The 15,758-nt window shown below is 43.0% G+C and overlaps 1 long non-coding RNA gene across 1 annotated transcript; it reads right to left on the reverse strand.

The window, feature by feature from the left end:
* Positions 1 to 576: 576 nt before the first annotated feature.
* Positions 577 to 13,504, reverse strand: LOC308619144. The gene is made up of 3 exons (XR_014016130.1): positions 13,476 to 13,504; positions 3,576 to 3,660; positions 577 to 643 (listed from the first exon to the last, which is right to left on the reverse strand). It is a non-coding gene; the product is annotated as an uncharacterized lncRNA (long non-coding RNA).
* Between the last annotated feature and the right edge of the window lie 2,254 nt (positions 13,505 to 15,758).

A 15,758-nucleotide genomic window follows, 5' to 3' on the forward strand; every position in this document is an offset into this window, starting at 1 on the left:
ATTAACTACCTGTACAACTAAACAACTTGACTCAATCTCTCTTTCCATCTCAATGCCTTCACCTTAAAGTACACGTTTCTGCGATTTTGGTTAGCCTAAGTGAGTTCTGTATGGGTGGAAACGTATTAAACTATGTCAGTGAGCAACAGATATTCAATCAACATTGGCCCAAGCTGAGTCAATCACTTTACAGAGAAGGCCCTGAGGCCCACGTGGTTAGGTAACTTGCTCAAGTGGGCAGCTAGTTGTTGGCCACGCCAATTCCCAACAGTACGGCTGTCACCACCATCAGCAGAGCCCAGTAGGCCTTCAGGCCCCTCAGCCACACCAGGATACCTTCTTTGGTTTTAGCCCAATTATTTTATAGTCTTCCTTCTGCTGTCTTTGAGTTCTGCATTTGTAAGATGGAGTGCTTAGGTTATGCCTGTAAATGTGTGCTTTCCTGGATTTAAAGATTCTCTCTGCACTCGTGGTTTGCTCATAATTGTTCAACTGCTAAAGCTTCACCTTCACTTCAGGCACTCTGATTTGAATTTGGGGTTATTAATTAAATATAACAAAAAGAACTTCAGCTTACATGGTTTCTTTCCTTCACGCTTTAGAAGAGGGAGTTCTGTATTCAGTACCACTGAATTCAGGTGCTCTGTGGACATGGACAAGAAAAAGTTACATCTTCGTTTCCATCAATTGCTAACCGAAATTTAACATTACCTTTAGATACAAATGTAGGGAACAGACTGTAGTAGTCTTAGAATTTTGTCACAATTCAAGTTACAGGTATGTTTATATCTACATAATGGTTGTTGCAGGTTTCTTGAAATAGCTTATGAGCTCACCACTGCTTCGAAAGTAAGGTACTTATTTGGGTCCAGCTTTAGGTATTTTTATTTAATATGTTAATAGAAGCACATAAATTACCATAGCACAAATTTGATTTTTTAATACTTTGATAACTTGAAAATAAATGTTTTCCTTTGTTATTCTGTGTATTTTATTTTATACATTTAGAAACACTAATCTAAAAAAAAGAGTCTACCATCTCCTCCAGATTACCAAAAGAATCCATTGCCACAGAATGTTTAAGAATTCTTGCTTTTTGAGCAATGGTTCTCAGTCGGAGATGATTTTGTCCCTGTCCCCTGGGTACATCTGACAATGTCTGGAAACAGTTGCTACTGGCATTGAGTGGGTAGAGTACAGGGATACTGCTAAACATTCTACAATGCACAGCACAACAACCATGCACAAAGAATTATGCCCAAATGTCAATCGTGCTGAGTTTGAGAAACCCTATTTGGGAGCAATATACAACAAAAGGTCAAAAAGTTGCTCGTCTTTCCATTCCCGCTGAATTCCCACTTAGAGTCATCTGTTTTTTGTTATTTTTTTGTTTTGTTGTGCGATATGCGGGCCTCTCACTGTTGTGGCCTCTCCCGTTGTGGAGCACAGGCTCCAGACGCGCAGGCTCAGTGGCCATGGCTCACGGGCCCAGCCGCTCCGCGTCATGTGGGATCTTCCCGGACCGGGGCACGAACCTGTGTCCCCTGCATCGGCAGGCAGACTCTCAACCACTGCACCACCAGGGAAGCCCGAGTCATCTGTTTTGATATTCTTGCTCTCCATTTGAGTAACCACATAGAGGAAGTAGGTTTGTTTTTGTTTTTAATTCTTGTACCCACCCCATCTCCAAATATTACAAGTTGCCCTAGATCTGTGAGCCAGAAGCTCTGAACAGGATGAGTTAAGAGTATTGATGAATTTATTGGACCAACTTCTTAAAAATGTAAGCAAGGAGTCCGTGAACCACAAGCAAAAGCACGATGGTCCATAAGCTCTTTGTCTAGATACCAAGGCCTTGTATTGACTGTATGGTTAATTTAGTGCTTTCCTCAAGGGTGACCTCTTTTAAAAGGGCTCCCTTCAAGCCTAGGAGGGCAGCAGGAGGGAAGGAGGAGGTGAGGAGACCAAGTGTCTTCTCTATCCAGGCACTAGTAATAACAACATGGGACACAAGTGAACCAGCCATCTTCCATGTTTCCTTCCCCCCTCTCCCCTTAGTAATATATTCATCTTCAAAGGAGAATCTTTCATATGTCAGTTTTTAAAAATAAATTTCTCAAATGAAAGAGCAGAGATTGAATACTACAGGATAAAAAAAAAAAGTACAAAGGGTAGAAGTCAGAATAGCATCTTTAAACTTTTGTAGGAGAAGCCTTGACAGATAGCTGCTTTTCACCTGGGTATATTTTACATTACCCATCCAGGCTGTGAGTAACACTCCTTTCTGCTTGGAGGTTCTGAAAAACATCTGGCTTGGTCTGGCAGAGACCAGTCTTGCTGGAGAATCTCTCTTGCTATGTAATACCAAAAAATAGGACCAGAAACTGATGCCCCAGGACAGTATAAAGGCAAAAGGTAGATCAGGGACTTCTCGTGAGTAAAGAATACAACTCCAAGTGGGCTGGTGTGATGGTTAATTTTACGTGTCAGCCTGGCTGGATCACGGGGTGCCCATATATTGGGCTAAATATGAATTCTAGATGTGTCTGTGAGGGTGTTTCCAGATGAAATTAGCATTTGAATCAATGGACTCAGTAAAGCAACTTGCCCTCCTCAATGTGGTGGGTGGGCATCATCCAATCCACTGAGGGCTCAAACAGAACAAAAAGGCAGGTGAAGGAAGAATTTAGCCCTTCCAGCCTGAGCTGGGAAATTGATCTTCTCTTGCCTCACAGCTTCAGATTCTCAGGCCTTTGGACTCGGGCTGAATTACACCACTGGCTTTCCTGGGTCTCCAGCTTCCAGTTGGCATATCTCAGTCTCCGTAACTGCACAAGCCAACTCCTTATAATATATACCTATGATTGGTTCCCTATCTATCTGCCTATCTATCTATCTGCCTATCTATCTATCTATCTATCTATCCATCTATCTCCTATTGATTCTGTTTCTCTAGAGAACGCTGATTGACTAATAGAGCTGGCTAACTCCTGAACCTCCAGTCCATGGCACAATACTTGGCATGGAGAAGATATCCAATAAATATTTGTTCAGTGAATACATTCACTAATGAATAAATAAATCACAATCACCTTTTAAAAAAATATTCCTTTTCCCATTTTACAAATGAAGAAACTCAAGGAATTTAAGTATGCTTCCCCAAAATTATACAATTTCTAATAGGCTAAGCCAGTTCATGAGCTCCAGGTCATCTGACTGGAAACACCTTACCCTAGACATTATTTTTTTCTCTTAGGGATTTATTTAAGGCATATTTGGTCTCAACACACGTTGAATGGGCTCAAGAATGATCTGGCTGGGGCATGATTCACGCAACTGATTATCAGCACACACGACAATAGATAGTTTGGGAAGTACTATGTTCAGCAAAATCAAACATGTTTCTTTACTGTAGGACTTAGAGCTTTCCATATGCCAATACATGGCAGAAATAGAATGCGATATTTCCCAAACCTAACTGAGGAGCACATTTTGGGAACAACATAAAGCAACATTTTTCAGTAATTTTTTTTAGAAATATGGTGTAGGCATCTTGCCTCTCTTGTCCTCGCTACCTGATTGAATGGTGGCCAGCATGGAGAAATCATCTCACTTCATCTTCAGAACCACCAGCCTGGTGAGGCAGCTGTTCATCACCATCTGGGGATGAGAGATACCAAGAGAGAATTTTCAGAATGAGGACCCAGCTCCACTGTTACTCAACCAATCAAGAGCAAAGAAAAGCACATTGCCTGTGGTTGTTTCAACCCTACTCAGGAACAGAGCCACTTTCTGGAAGGCTGTGCAGTGCCAGAATGCATGTTCATCATCATTCTCACATCCACAGTCAGAAAGCTTGATTGGATACATATGCACAAAGAAAGTTGGAGTTATCGCTCTCCTATCTGCCCTCAGTGAAGAAATGTGACATGAAGTACATTCAGTGCTGCCAAGATGATCACCCACAGGACCTTCATCAGGGGATACGTGAAGACTGTTTGTGGCCTAAGTCTTTCACCTTTGTTATGTGCATGGATCATCTTTTAAGAGACAGGAAAATGAAACTGATGTAATGTTTACATGCCTGCCTTCCTACTTGGCCCTAAAAATTTCAAGAAAATAAGAAGTCACATCCCATGACATATGTATTAACTTTAAACTTAGAACAGAAAAAAAAGGTTTCCGATAAATAAATACAGACCAAATTATTTCACAGGTTCTTTCTTTTCTTTTTGAATTTTGATTGGATTGAAGGGTATAACACTTCAACAAAAGAGTTCTAGTCTCTTGTCGGATGTCACATCATGATGCTGTAGAGTCTTTGGAGGAAAACATTTGAGGAATGGGCATCTGGCTACCTAAAGCAAAACTGCAAATGGCCTAGATACACAAATCCATTGGAGGGGAAGAGTAATCAGCAGAAGTAGCATGAGGAAGTATTTCAGAATAGTAAAGAGGCTGTGAGAGTCAGAGTCCTAATTCAGTCATTCTCAGTGGAGCATGGTGGTTGAGGACACAAATAGCCAGATTTGCAGCCCAGTTTCGTTACTTATAGACATAGTAACAGGGTGATAGCTATACAACCTTGAACAAGTTATTTAAACATTCTATGCCTCAGTTTCCCGCTGCAAAAATGGGGAAAAAGTAATATCTACCTTAGATGATTATGAAGACTCAGCATATGTAAAATACCTAGAAGAACACTCGGTACAAAGTTAGTTTTCAATGCATGTTGACAATAACTAGTATTACCAGCTGCATGACCATGAAAAGTCACTTCACTCCCACAAGTCTCGTTTTCTCCATCTATAAAATTGAACTAATCATAATGCTATCACAATATTATAATGAAGAACAAATAAGGCATGGGACAGAACTTAAAGCGTAAAAACATCATGTCACAAAGGTAAGGTGATTATTCTCCTGCTATGATATGGTGGTTCTTTTTTCCCCTCAGTTGAAGGTATTTCCTCTTTGTTCCAGGACCTCAGATCTCCTCTCTGGGCACTGACCTTTCCAGTATACAAAGAGGTACAAACTTGCTCTGTGTGCCAAGGGAGGAACCCGTGGTCCATCATCAGTCCTTTCCATCCGTCACCATCAAGTGGCCAGAGCCAGAAAGCAGGGTGCCAGCCATGACTACTCTGTCTCACCACCTCATCAACTTAGTGGGTCAGCACCTCCTCTTGTGTCCACCTCCAACATAGAGACCTAATCCTCGACTTCTCCGTGTCCATAGCTACCATCCTAAGTCATGTCACCATCATTTCTTGCCAGAGATAGCTTTCTGTACTCCCACTTCCACACCTGTATGATCCAATCCATTTCATGCTCCCCAGTACAGATGGAGAAATCTTTTAAAAATGTAATTCCAATCACATCTCTTCCCAGCTCTAAATCCAACAATGGCTTCCCATTCTTACACGGCTTTCCAGGACACAGTCCTCACAAGGGCCCTGACTACTTCCCCAAGTTTATCCCACACCACCCCAGTCTCCTCAATTCCTACTCCAGTCACCGTCTTACTTCTACACCCTATCCCATAGGTCTTTCTCAATGACTTGAATACACTTAAGCTCTTCTCTACCTCAGGACCTTTGTCCTTGTTATTCCCTCCCCTTGACTCCCTAAACAGCTGACTCCTTTGTATCCTCCATATCTCAGCTCAGATTTCATCTCCTTAGAGAGGCCTTCCTGACCACCCCCAAATGTCCATTTGCATAATATTTACCCCATAGAGTTATTATGAAGTTTAAGTGAGCAATGGCTTCAGAACAGGGCTTAACATATAAGAAGTACTCATTAAAAACTGTGAATCACCATCATCATCATCACCATCATCATTATCATTACAATCATCATTCTCTACCATGGCAGCTTATTAAGTTGCATGGAAAACACTGCCAAAAGGGTGTGATTGTGATATGTGTTTGCTTACTTGCACTTTGTCTACCCAGCTGTTAGTTGCATGAGGTACACACCTTATCTGTTTTGTTTCCTGGTGTATCCTCAACCCCCAGCAAACCACCAGTCACAGAGCAACCTCTAAATATCTGTTGAAGGAATGAATGGAAATGAGTCTCTCTTGGCTGTCAAATGGGTTCAAATTGCCGAAACCCCAGCAGGACCCAAGGCAGTGTCACCTGCCGGGCAGCCCGACATCAAGCCGCAGGGAACAGCACTGCGCATGCTCCAAGGGCACAGTCTCTCCCTCCCCCCCCACCTCCCCCCCAGGTCCCTGTTTGTATTCAACGCGTCCCTGCTTGTGCGAGAGAAGCAAAAGATCCCACAGAACTCTTTTCTTTATCCTCTTTCCAGAAAAATGGGCCAATTCACAGCTGCAAACGTTAGGCGAATTTCCTGTCTGAGAGTCTGGAAACTGCCAAGAGTGGAAAGCAGCAGCCAGCCAGCGAGGCCTCTGTTGTCACTGGCCCAAACAACAACAAAAACAGCCACAACCGCCGCCACCACCACAACAAAACATGCCACGTGGGCACGGGCACACACAAACACGCCCACAGAACCAAACCAAACGGACGAGGCTTCAAGGAGGAGCTTCTGGGCTCCGCATTCCGGCGGGAGGCACATCCCTTGGCCCGGCGCCAAGGCAGCCCCACTCCCAGCCCCCCACCATCTGTCAGCAGCGTTCTGCCTACTGTAAATGCGCCGGCACGGGACACGGGCTAACAGGGAGCAAATGCAGGGGGAGGGAAAACAAAGCCCTGCAGGCAGTGTAAGAAGGTGGCTAGGGCTCTGACAGAAACTGACAAAAAGCCGGGAAATTCAAACGGAAAGTTTGCCCTGAAGACCTTCAGCATGAGCGCTGGGCTGGGGGCGGATGTGGTGGGGGGGGACACGGAGGGGATGGGGGATGCGGGGATGCAGGGAGGGAGGTTGGCAGTCTGCGGAGAGGCTGGTGTGGTGTACAGCTAAGGAGGCCGGCTTTTTTCAGACTCTATGACCAGGAGCCATTATTTATAATCCATTCCCGCTGTTCATGGATTGCCCAATAAGGCGTTCTCTTACAAGAAAAGGGGAAAAATTTTTTTTAAAAAACAAACTTTGTTCCAATGAAACTTCTGAAGGAAACATTTCATCAAGACATCACATGTAATGGAATGGAGATTGCTAAATTCTCTATCAAATAACCATTCAAATTAATAATTCTCAAATTATTAAATTTAGTAACTAATTATAATCTATTATAATTATTAATAATCTATTCATTGGAATGAGCTGCCCTTTGTTACTGAGAAGTTGGGTTGTTAGTTTTCTGTTCTCATTTGAGCAACCTTTGGGGAAAATAATCAGGGTATTTGTCATTTCTCACTGTTGATAATAAAAATATTTTTATGAGCCCATTTGTCAACCAAAAACTGCAGCAGCAAAAGAACCCAAACTATCTAAGAGTCCTGCTAAAATGTGTCTACATTTTTGCTTGAGTGCTGGGGATTCTGTCTGCACTGGGTGGATGTCTTAGAGTTTTCATTCCTTGCCTTTGAATGCAGGGACTCTCTTACAGTCTTCAAAATATGGACCCAGGTTACCAGGCATTTGATGACAATTCCACAAGCTTGACATTATTTTCCCTATGTTAGAGATAAAGAAACTGAGGCTAAGAGAGTTTTAAAATCACCCGAAGTTGAAATGGCAGAACTTCAAGATTTTCGGACTTGAGGCCCTATCATTCTTTTGTTTTAAACAGTGAGATTCTGCTAAGATGCTATTATTTTACTTTGCTTTTTTAGTTCTTGCCACAAAGCCACAAATACTATAAATTCTAATTCCCACCTTTCAAAAAAAAATATTAATTAAGCAGGCAAAACAGCAGTAAGTTTTAACCAAGATGGCCAGAAACAAACCAGCCTTCATTCTCTTCACTCATCAGTTAAATATTATTATTTGATCCCTCTTTAAGAGTTGATTACTAAAAAATAAACGCTGGAAAAGAAGTTTCAACCCCGAAACACTTCTGATTGACAGCATAATAGCTTGGCTCATTATCCCTAATCGACAGAGTATACATATATTTGCAAATAAAAACACACACCAGATGTATTTTCATCCACAAGGTGATGCTGTCAACTAAAATAGGGAATGTGCACCAATGTACAGCATCCATCATTTTTAAGACACATTCACCACAAAACCTCCCATGTTGTGATTCATGGATGAAAGCCTGTACGTGTGCAGGTGGCTGTGATATTGCCATGTGTACAAAGAAGGGTGAGATGCTTGAAAAAGCACCAGCCCTAAAGTCAGGAGAGTTCGCTTTGAGTGCAGGCCCTGACATTTCCTAGCTTATACTTTTATGCCTCGTTGTCTTCATCTGTAAAATGGGAATAATAATAGCATCTACAGAATTGCTTTTAAGTATCATATGAGGCAGTGGGTGTTTAAATGTTTTGTAGATAGTAATATACTAACATAGTTCTCCTTTTTTCTATATTTCTCCATTCCCTTCAAATGTCCTTCTGTTTCTCCTAGACTGACCAGTGTTTAAAAGAAGACATTACTATTCCTACCCTCTCTTCAGAAAGTATAAGTCAGTTTGAAGGCGATCTTATAATATCTTGGAGACCAGCCTGACACTCTACATCAAAACCCATTTTCAGGGGCTTCCCTGGTGGCGCAGTGGTTGAGAGTCCGCCTGCCGATGCGGGGGATACGGGCTCGTGCCCCAGTCCGGGAAGATCCCACATGCCACAGAGCGGCTGGGCCCGTGAGCCACGGCTGCTGAGCCTGCACGTCCGGAGCCTGTGCTCCGCAACGAGAGAGGCCACAACAGTGAGAGGCCCGTGTACTGCAAAAAAAAAAAAAAAAAATTTTCAATTTCACCTATGGAGAGAGAAACTACATAGAAATAGCTTTCATTTCCCTTTCCTGTGGAATGTAACAGAATTTTCAAAAATCCTACACAAAGCTCTTCTAGGGGCATCATGGGTGAATTTCCAAACTGTGCTTCATACATGTCTATGAATAATCAATGTAAGTTAATACTTTACATTAATGTCCATAACAGTCATTCATTCGTTCATTTGTAACAAGTGTATTGAGTGCCTACTTTGTACAAGGCAGTTTGCCAAGTCCTAGGGTGAGAGCAGGAAACAAATAGACTCATAGGGGACAAACGATGTGGTCCTTTCAGTAGGTTTTCCTTTTGTATAAAGGAATGACTCAAGTTTTTAGGAATGTTTTTGAATTTTTAGAATATTTCATTCTTGTAAAAGAGTAACAAAATAAGAGCTTAGGAATCTGGTTCTCTTCCTGGCTTTACCAATATTTGAGGTCTTGAACAAGTCACTTTCCTGCTGTGAGCAGTTTCCATACTTTCCTGACATTTAAGGCTTTTCAAACTCCTCTCGCTTTGCTTTCTGAATTAGTAGAGCTGCTTCTCCAAGAAATATCTGACCAAGGGTTAAATTTGGGGAAAGTGTTTCACTCTTCTGAAGTGTGTTTTATCTAATAGAATGTCACGGCAGGGAGCTGGACAAGGATATAGTCTACAGGGGACTTTGGATAGGAACAATGAAGTGGGACTTTAAAAATAGCTTTCCAGATCCTTTACTAGGCTGAAGGCTCCATAAGAACAGGGACTAAGGATGCCTTATTCAACACCATTAAACCCTCTGGTACCTAAAATGGTGCTGATCGTCATTCACAAGTACTTGTGGAATGCACTTTGTGAATGAATCAGCTTATTATGATAAATAATATCATAGCATAAAATAGATGATATAAGATGAACTATCCGCTTATAAGGTACATATTATATATATAAAATATATAATATAAGGTGAAATAAAGCTTCCCACTGCTTCATCAAACCTTTTGAAACTCCCCTAAAAAAAAAAAAAAAAGACCACGATTCTACATGGCTGTAGTTGCCTACTGAGACAAAGCCATGGTCTGTGCTGGAGCAAAGCTGATTGCTCCCTGATGCTAAAGCAATCTCTAAAAATCCCTCAATGGCATCCATTCATGAATTAAAAGATTGGAATAGGGTTAAAACAGCACTTTCTGGAAGCCTGAGGTCTTGGACGCTGATCCTGCCTTTTCCCTTAATAACCATGTAACCTTGAACAAATCCTCTCCTTCTCCTGACTTAAGTTTTCTTGTTTGTAAACAAGAGGTTGTGATTTCTAAGGCTCCTTCCAGGCATAGGAGTTTAGGAAGCAAGTGTAAAATTATACACATGTGGACATTTTTTAAGCAGCGCTTCACCATCCAAAATGCCTCCATTACTTTATTAACTCTATTCCCATCTTAAGTTTGGAAAACTGGCAAAATGAGCACAACTGTTTCAGAAGTTAATGTTGTATTAGATCAACATAGCAAACAGACACTTGCCTAGAAAGTAATACCTCTTGCCAGAAATAGGCTGGCTGTGAAAAATATTGCCCTGCAAAGCCCTACCCAGCATGCAACTCTGCCTCCCCACACCTCTTCCTCCCCACAGCTCAACCTGCCCCAAAAGACCAACCAGAACCAGGGTTAGAGATGCAAAATAGCCTCTCATAGGACTCAGTGCTGAGTCACCTCTGTGGATAGTTCAGCCATAAGTGGGTATGTCAGTTTGAATCGTTAGCCTTAATCCTTCATCCTGAGTCTGGGAAAAACTGGAAAGAATGGTTTCCTCATGTATTCATTCCCAAGTACTTACTGAGTCCCCAGCAAGTGCCATGTCCCCAACTCATTCCTGGCTCGTGCACTAGACTCCTCCCCCCTCACCCCCATGCCACTATGCTGTCCAACTCTCTCACCTAGAGCTCAACTCACTCCCCTCAGTGACAACCCTTCTACTGGCTGTTTCACAAGAGGAAACCTTGACTGCATGGAGATGACCTGGCCCAGAAAGCCTGAAAATATCACAGCTTCTAAGACCTGGTTTAAAATGGACCGGGTGAGTTAAGCTTTTATTTGGACCAGGTGAGATAGACTTGCCACCTGCAGTGAAAGGCAAGGTAAAAGGAGCAGAACCCCAGTAGGTAACGAGCAACAGGCTAACGGTCACCACTGCATTTCTTCAGAGATTGCAGACTGTCTGCAGAATACCTCACCGTGGCTAGAATTCCTTACCTGGAACATAACTATTATGGTCCAGTAAGTGAAAATGCTGATGTGTTAAGGATTTCTAACAGGTATCACTATTATAGACCTGTAGGATCCCTGGAGCCATGAGAACCTTGATCCTGTTTGAACCCTCACCATCATAACCATCGGGAACTAGAGCCCAAACTCTGAACTCTAGTCCAGTAGCTGGGTCCCTACTATCAATCCTTGATTCCCATTATACACCTTGAATGTGGAGTATCACCTGCTCTGTGTTCTCTGCTGATCCAGCAGAAACCCTGTTAAAATCTTCTGAGACCCTTGATTCTAACCGTTTGTACTTCTTTTTTTGTTTGTTTTTATTTTGTTTTGTTTTGGTACGTGGGCCTCTCACTGTTGTGGCCTCTACCGTTGCGGAGAACAGGCTCCGGACACGCAGGCTCAGCGGCCATGGCTCACGGGCCCAGCCGCTCCGCGGCACGTGGGATCTTCCCGGACCAGGGCACGAACCCACGTCCCCTGCATCGGCAGGCAGACTCTCAACCACTGCGCCACCAGGGAAGCCCCCCGTTTGTACTTCTTTCACCTATTATATATGACCATGTTCAGGAGCTGCACAAGGAGCTCAGCTAAAACTGGTGAGTGTCATGCCCATGGTGAGAGAGCTCACATGGGGAGAGACTAAGGCCAGGTTCAACCAAGAAGGCCTAAAGCAGAGTATCTGGGTGAAATAAAGTCTTACAGAAGGAAGTTCAGCTGGAACCATAATATTCACCATCCAGTTCAAAGGGTGAAGCAAGTACAGAAACAAAAGAATAAGTACCAAGGTTAGTAGCTGGATGGGTCCACAACAAAATGGCATCACTGAACAACTCAGAGTAAGTGCTTGAGAGCTAAAACTGCGGACATGCATGGAAGCTGTCCTCTTAATGAACTATCTAGTACATGGAGCAAGCAAAGAAGCTTTTGAGAGGCCATTAGAGCCAGACATGCATATGCTGTGGGCCTTGCTTTTATGCTGGACTGAACTTTCTTGCAGCATCTGTGGATGTGGCCCAGCCTCGGAGCAAGACTCATCCAGGCTGCCCCATCTCACTGCAGTTTACTAAGCGTGACTTCTTTCATGTGAGATACATTTGGTCTGAATTTATTTCACTTTCTACAAAACAAAATTTAAGAGCATGATTAGAAACCTCAGTTAAGTTTTGATAAGACTCTATGTATTTATGTGTTTTTCAGGAGGTGGGGAAAATGTTTTCATCTGCTTGTAATGCATCTTCCAGAAAATAAGACTTGGTTTCTTAGGCTCTTTCTAAGTGAGCAACAAGGGAACTTAGAGATAATTTGCCTCCCCCATCCTGTTATAAATGAGAGATTTGGGAGCAAAAATCTTACAACGTGCCCTAGTTCACATGGGTGGCTAGTGTTGGAATTAAGAAAATTCATTTCTTATGACTCCAAGATAGGCAAAAATGGCCTTACAAATAGCTTCACTTGGGCAAACTGGTGGGTGGTCTTTGTTTCCAGGGGTGTTTGTGCCAAGTGTATCCTCCAGTCCCAACACAGCCAGATTCCGAAAGACCAAAGGTGGAGTCAGAGGGGGATGTGCCACACAGAAAACAAAGTCAGCCCAGAACACTTTATCTCCGGAGAGACTCATCACAGCCCCAGCTGCCTCTGGGTCAACCAGAGACCTCGGACCTCACTGACTGTCCAGAGGCCACATCCCGAGGGGACAGCAACTCTGCTGCATGTATCCGGCCCCGTGACTGAACGCGGGTGAAATAATACTAAGCTGAGTGGCTTTGCCAGTTTGTGCCTTAACTTTCTCTACGCTTGGGTTTCTTCTTCCAGCCACTCAGCTGCATAGAACCATAAGGCGATTTTGTAAAAACTAAGCAAAAAGGAATACATTAGTCTAGTCTAGTCGCCTGGAGCTGCTGCCAAAGGAACAGTCTCTTCAACTGATTGCCAGCCAAGTCCCTTATGAGATTGTGTAGGCTCTTACAATATTGCTCAGGGAGCGAAACAAAGAGGAAGAGAAAGAGAAGGGTCGTGCTTATTATAATTTATAGTACATGGTTATGGGAAGCTTCTTATGTTACCAGAAAGCTGGTGTCTGGGGTTTTCCTCTTCCCCAGAGGAACTGAAAATGGGAAGGGGGAAGGGAAGGTTATCTTACCACCATTTTGCAGCCAAACTCATCAGGGCCAAAATTCCTTCCTAGAAATGTCAGTGGCAGGATTCAGACAATTACCACCAGTTCAACAACTCCCAGCCCTGGGTCATTAACATCATCCCTGCTGTTCAACCATAATGTCACTCCACCCATTCCCGAGGAGCAGGAAAATCGCAGAGCCTCTTGCCTTAAATCCATTCTGATGAGAGGCATCAAGGAAAGAAACCCAAGTTTAAATACCTACCTAGTGCCTTAGAGCTGCTGTGGTTGCAGACTGGTTTTACACTCCTCGTTCTTCATCTTAGAGAATGATGGGGTTTCAAGTATTCCAGTTAAAAGTCTGCCTGTGGGGAAGGAAAGCAAATGCTCTAGCATTAACCAACTGTCTCCAAGGGTTGTGACTTCTACTCACCTCCATTGATTACGTTCTCTCATTAAATCAGTGTCTTAGTGAAACAAAATGTGATGCCAGGAGTCATGCTGCTCGTCACCGGTGGCTTCATTCCCTCTGTCCTTTCTGCCTGGTTTCCACCACACAGAAGCCTTGATGCAAGCTAATAGCTATTCCTGAGTGGATTGCTTTGATGGCAGGAACCCTGTCTTATTCATCCTCAACTCCCTTTTCCACAGCCTAGTTCATGGTACAAAGACAATGTTGCATGAATGTCACTGTGAAATACAAGGGAAAGGAAGGCTAACCACCTGTCTTTGCTTGTTAGCTCAAAAACTCACAAACTGACTGCTGGTGGGAATGTAAGTTGATACAGCCACAATGGAGAACAGTATGGAGGTTCCTCAAAAAACTAAAAATAGAACTACCATATGACCCAGCAATCCCACTCCTGGGCATATACCCTGAGAAAACCATAATTCAAAAAGAGTCATGTACCAGAATGTTCATTGCAGCTCTATTTATAATAGCCAGGACGTGGAAGCAACCTAAGTGTCCATCGACAGATGAATGGATAAAGACGATGTGGCACATATATACAATGGAATATTACTCAGCCATAAAAAGAAACAAAATTGAGTTATTTGTAGTGATGTGGATGGACCTAGAGACTGTCATACAGAGTGAAGTAAGTCAGAAAGAGAAACACAAATACCGTATGCTAACACATATATATGGAATCTAAAAAAAAAAAAAGTTCTGAAGAACCTAGGGGCAGGACAGGGATAAAGACGCAGACATAGAGAATGGACTTGAGGACACGGGGAGGGGGAAGGGTAAGCTGGGATGAAGGAAGAGAGTGGCATGGACATATATACACTACCAAATGTAAAACAGATAGCTAGTGGGAAACAGCCGCATAGCACAGGGAGATCAGCTCGGTGCTTTTTGTCCTCCTAGAGGGATGGGATAGGAAGGGTGGGAGGGAGACGCAAGAGGGAGGAGATATGGGGATATATGCGTACATATAGCTGATTCACTTTGTTATACGCGGCAACTAACACAACAATGTAAAGCAATTATACTCCAATAAAGATGTTAAAAAAAAAACCTCACAAACTGGAAGTGGAGAGAGGAATGGGGGAAGGGGAGGGGATTAAGAGGTATAAACTACTAGGTACAAAATAAATAAGATACAAAGATGTAATATAAAGTATAAAGGAACATAGCCAATATCTCATAATATATATATATATATATATATATATATGTATATATATATATATATTTTTTTTTTCCGATACACGGGCCTCTCACTGCCGTGGCCTCTCCCGTTGCGGAGCACAGGCTCCGGACGCGCAGGCTCAGCAGCCATGGTTCACGGGCCCAGCCGCTCTGCGGCATGAGGGACCCTCCCGGACCGGGGCACAAACCCACGTCCCCTGCATCGGCAGGCGGACTCTCAACCACTGCGCCACCAGGGAAGCCCTCATAATAATTTTAAACAGAGTATAAGCTATAAAAATATTGAATCACTATGTTGTACATGTGAAACTAATATACTGTAAATCAACTATACTTCAATTAAAACAACTTAATTTAATTTTAAAATAATAATAAGGGAAGGGCAAAGTATTTTTAAAAATTCACAAACTGGGGCTTCCCTGGTGGCGCAGTGTTTAAGAATCCTCCTGCCAACTCAGGGGACATGGGTTCGAGCCCTGGTCCGGGAAGATCCCACATACCACGGAGCAACTAAGCCTGTGTGCCACAACTATTGAGCCTACGCTCTAGAGCCCATGAGCCACAACTACTGAAGCCCATGCTCTGCAACAAGTGAAGCCCCTGCAATGAGAAGCCTGCACACTGCAGCAAAGAGTAGCCCCCACTCGCCGCAACTAGAGACAGCCCGCACGCAACGACGAATACCCAATGCAGCCAAAAATAAATAAATTAAATAAATAAATTTTAAAAAAACCTCACAAACTGGAAAGCAGGCTGTTGGCTAGCCCGTACTCCATCATGTAAACATACAGGTTGTTTCTACTGAAGTAATCGGTAGAAGTGAGCACCCTTACATAACAAAATTGCTCTGGAGGAAAAAGTAAAGCAAAAAAAGTGCTGACTCTCTGCACA

This window comes from Mesoplodon bidens (genome assembly GCF_964165515.1).
Source record: "Mesoplodon bidens genome assembly, chromosome: 6".
Taxonomy (NCBI): Eukaryota; Metazoa; Chordata; class Mammalia; order Artiodactyla; family Ziphiidae; genus Mesoplodon; species Mesoplodon bidens.